Source organism: Benincasa hispida, chromosome 10 (genome assembly GCF_027475165.1).
Source record: "Benincasa hispida cultivar pf3 chromosome 10, pf3_genome.v1.1, whole genome shotgun sequence".
Taxonomy (NCBI): Eukaryota; Viridiplantae; Streptophyta; class Magnoliopsida; order Cucurbitales; family Cucurbitaceae; genus Benincasa; species Benincasa hispida.
In genome coordinates this window covers 31,639,682-31,644,772 of record NC_143487.1, presented here as the reverse complement: position 1 = coordinate 31,644,772, position 5,091 = coordinate 31,639,682, and the positions used below count along the sequence as shown (strand labels likewise).

The window sequence follows — 5,091 nt, the reverse complement described above, 5'->3', positions numbered from 1 at the left end:
GACATTAATGCATAGCAGCGCGCGTATGTCATCACTGCATCCCTTCGGCCGCATACTCTCACGTCCAACGCATCCATCGCGTCCGCCTCCGTCGTCGTATGTCATCCATCGACGCATGCCTCGCATCGCATCATCGCATGCCCTCACATCACCACATGCCCTTGCACTGCATGCCCTCGTACCACCACAACCTACCAACGCATCTCCTTCGGCCGCATGGACGCATACCATCGTGTCCAATGCATCCATCGCACCCCATGCATTGATCTAACCTCCAAAGGTAGTGGCTACCGCATGCGTTATTCTTGGCCCTACTTCAATCTCTCTCTCCATGCCTAAGTAACCTCTCAAAACTTTATGGCCAACGTATGACACTACATCAACGCATAGTCCAACACTTAGTCATTTTCTCCTTAGCTTCCAACGTATGACAACTCTTGGCAATGCCTCTTACCAATATTTTGGCCAATCATGCGTCCAACCTTACAAAGGCATGGTTGCCTTCTCAACTTATGTGTTAATGTCTTCTAACTCTTAACGCATGGGTCCTTTTGACCTTACACTTAGCCAAATTTCATCAATTAAAGCTTAACTCAAAACTACTCAAGGAAAATCTATTCAACACTTAGAAATTTTCTTCACTTCAACATAGGATTTAACTTTCACTTAGTTAATTTCCTTAACCCCCTGCTTAAGTAGGAAAAATGGAAATCCAGGTTTCACATAAGAATGAGAATAGATATGGTTTAAGTACATGCATACACTGCTCATGAAGTAATAAATCTTGAAGTATTCCAAGAGTTGAATCCCACGAGACTATTTATGCAATTCAATTTTTCTAAAAAAGAGCTTTTTGATGGAAACCAATGGGTAACCAGTAGATAAGTGATTTCGAGGTTTAATTGTGATAAAAGAAATAAAGAATAATATTGCATAGGGATACAATTATGTTCCAACCATTCAAATTTTATATTGTAAGTGATGCGGCCGCATCATACCAAGATAGTGAAATATGCATGACCAGAAACCTACTCCTATTCGATCTGATGTCTAGTTCCTTTAGGAGGTCTAAGTATCTACTATCGATCTTTGATCTCCTTCCTACCAAAGACGATATCAAAGATGAAGCCAAAATGTAAGAAGTATTAGCCTCAGTAACCTTTTCCATTATTTCACTTTCTTCATAAACTTCCTTATCAGTTACAGAGCATTCGGCGTTGATTCCATCTCCATTCTCACCACCCCCCCCCCCCCCCCCCCCCCCCAACTTAATCAGCAAATTTCATAACGGCGATATCATCCAGTTCTTTGCTGCCAAAACTTATCCCTCGGCCTCAGATCCCTTCCTTGAACAAACTCAATGATTCCATCCCCTTCTTCATCCCAAAAAATTAATTAGAAAATTAGGTTAGTTCGAAGAGTATCAAAAACAAAAAGGGTTAAATGAAAAAGATATACCTCGATGGGCAATTGAAGAAGAATGGCAAAAGAGAGGAGAAATCAGTGCGGCATGAAAGAACCTGTGAAGGATAGGAGCACTGTTGTGAAGAAATCATGCAATTTCAAACACATTGGCAATAAGGAAGCAGCGTGAAAGGAAAAGGTGTGACTACGTGAAGGAACCAAGCTACAACGACAAGGACACAGCAACGGCGTGACTACGTGAAGGAATCGACGAGGCAAGGAGGTGGCAGCGACACTTTGTGTAGGAGCAGTGAGCTACGCATTTCGTCGTTTGAGAGCTGGGAGAAGAGGCACAAGCAGGAGGAAGCTCTTTCACGCGTGAAAATTTTGGGAAAGAGAAAAAATTGACGTAGCGTAAGGAATCGACGACGTAAACCAGAACCAACAGTGCGAAAAAATCATCAACGACATGAAGAGGAACCACCGATGTGAAGGGTTTGGGGTCACCTCCCCCAATTTTTCATCTCTTTAAATATATGAAACCCTAAAACAAATAAATCACAAATTAGTTGACATTTATGAGGCGCAAGTAAAAATGGAATGAGAAAATTCTGGAAATTTCTGCGAAACTCCGCTTTTTTTCATTATTCTTGATGTTTTTCATCAAATTTACATGTTATTTGACGTTTTTTTTTAAATAAAAATGTCAAATACTCAAAAGTTCCAAGCATCAAGTCATACGATTTTTGTAGTAGTGTATTATCTACTACTTATCAATGTTTTCAAAAACTAAACCTAATTTTGAAACACAAAAGTAGCTTATTATTATTATTATTATTATTTCTTTTTTTTATATATATACTTAGAATTTGGCTAAAGTTCAATTCTTTACTTAAAAAACATGCAAATCTCTATAAGAAATTGAGGAAACAAACCTAATTTTAAAAATAAAAAAACGAAATGGTTACCAAATATACCTTAAATATTCAATTGGAATCTATACACTTTTAAATATCATGTTTTAATCTAACTTTAGATAACTACTCGAGTCCTCATCATCCCTACTCATTTATTAAAACTATAATGAATTAAACATCTATATTAAGTATTTTAATCATAAAATTGTCAACTTCAACATATCTCAATGGAGTAAAATATGAACTTTTGATTGGGTGGTTAAAGGTGTGAATCTTTCATCTCTATTGGTTCTTTATAGCATTTTTATATATCAATTGAGCATAATTGAACAAGATAAAACCAAAATATTAAAAATGATAAAGAGAGGATAAATATAAAATTTTGAGTTAGTAAAATGAGATTTAAAGGTAATATAATAAAAGCATATCAAGTGGGTTGAGATATTAAACAATAATTGATCCCTTTTTTTTAGAATAATAATTGAACCACTTTTAGTAGGTTGCATCTGAGTGCTTTAATATTTGGGGGAGGATGGTGACTAACAGAAGCCGACAATAAGATCATACCGTCGCATAAATATTAGTTAGGTTTTGGATAAAATTAACTACATTAATTACACCACTGTTTATTAATTACTTGTTTTTTTTTTTTTTTTTAGATTTAGTTTGGAATCATTTTTATGTAGTAATTATAATCATACTTTTACTTTTTTGTTTTTAAGGAATATTTTATGAGATCTCATAAATAAAAGTTTTTTTTTTTCTTACTATTATCTCAATCTAAATATTGCATCAACTGATGATGTGTGACAAAAATTTAGGCTCTGATTGATAAATATTTATTTTTCTTTCTTTAAAAAAAAATTAAGTGTATTTTCTTTCATTTTTAACAATGATTTGCATCTTTCATAATGATTGAATTATTAGCTAAATTCAAAAAATAATAACAAGTTTTTTAAAACTATTATTTTAATTTTTCAAATTTTGGCTTGACTTTTTAAACAATAACATATGAAGAAATTTGAGAATATAATTATATAGGTTTAATTTTCTAAAACAAAAAACAGAAAACAAATATCATATCTGGTAACCATTTAGTTTTTTTTTTTTTTTTTTTTGAAATAAATCTATAGACACTATTTTCACCCCAAAATCTCTTCATTTATTATCTACCTTTTATCAATGGTTTAAAAAACTAACCCAAAATTTGAAATTAAAAAAGTAGGTTTTAAAAACTTGTTTTTGTTTTTTGAATTTGGCTAATAATCTTGACAAAGATGTAAATCATTATAAAAAATTTGGAACAAATAGATCTAATTTTTAAAAAATATAAATAAAAACGAAATAGTTATCAAATGAGGCTAAAATGATTACCAAATGGGTCTTAATTTTTCAATTTACCATTCAATTTTGCTAGATAAAAGTAGTTAAATATATATATATATATATATATATATTTAAAAAAATATTATCAACATTTGTTTCTATTGTATTTAATGAGTGAGGATACAAGTGTAATTTCACATGAGTCTGTCTTTTATGCTAACATCATTTGCATCCTGGTTCCAAAAAGAATTGATTTCTTGAGAAGGAGTCTTTTTCTTTTTCTTTTTCTTTTTTAAAAAAAAACATTTACATTTTGGCACTATTTTCTATTAAAACAATTACAAAATTGGTTCCTTGAAAAAAAAATAAATTTTAATTCATTTGATTTTAAACTTTAGAATTTAGTTCTAATGTTGGTCAGATCTTTACGTTTTCGGCGGTAGGGATTCAGAGCACAAGGAGCTAAACGAGCTCTACTCCTTCGGCACACCCAACAACAAATAGACGCTCCTCTCCGACGGCGACTCCGGACCACCGCAACGGAGCTACCACTAGACCATGGCCGACGATCGCCGCGTGTACATCTTCGGGGGGTGTGGGGATTCCGGTCGCTTCAACGACTTGTGGGCTTACGATCCAGTAGATGGAAAATGGATGGAGTATCCAACAGGAGGGGGAGGGTTAAAGGGCCGAGGTGGGCAGGGTCTGGCTGTGGCCCAAGATAAAATATGGGTCGTGTACGGATTTACGGGTATGGAAATGGACGACGTTCACTATTTTCATTTGGCCCAAAACAAATGGTCCCAAGTTGAGACTAGTGGGGAAAAGCCGACGGCTAAAGGCGTGTTCTTCATGTGTGCGATTGGGAAGTACGTGTATATATACGGTGGGGAAGTGGACCCCAGCGATCTGGGTCACTTGGGGCCGGGAAGTTCGCGGGAGAGGTTTACGCGTTGGACACGGAGGCGTTGGAGTGGAGGATGGGCTGGGCTTAGAGAGTCGTCCTGGGCCGAGGGGTTATTTTTAAGGACGTTCTACGCTATTAGCCTAATTAAATAGGCTAAGATTACAAAAATGTCTCACATCCACTTTTTTTTTTTTTTTTTTTATTTATTTTTTTATTTTTTTTAACGAATAGCCTAATAAGTTACAATATTTATTAAAGGTGGAAATAGAAAATTTGGGAGAAAAGAATAATATTAGTCTTCATATTTTTATCCATTAGCAACACCATTTTTATATACTTTGTGTAAAAGGACAAAAAATGGCACAACTAAAAAACTTATTAACAGAAAAGTATAACAAACTCCTAACAAACCATTTTTATATCTAATATCCCCCCTCAAGTTGGACGATACAAATTGATGATGCCCAACTTGCACAAAATGGAAAAGTAAGCTAGCGTAGGTAAAGCTTTTGTAAAGATATCAGCTAGTTGACTTTT

At 34.5% G+C, this 5,091-nt stretch overlaps 1 pseudogene; it reads left to right on the top strand.

Annotated features, from left to right (window-relative positions):
• The first annotated feature begins 1,480 nt into the window (after positions 1–1,480).
• LOC120089442 (thiohydroximate-O-sulfate sulfur/sulfate-lyase (nitrile-forming) NSP2 pseudogene) lies at positions 1,481–4,674 on the top strand (annotated as a pseudogene).
• Positions 4,675–5,091: the final 417 nt, after the last annotated feature.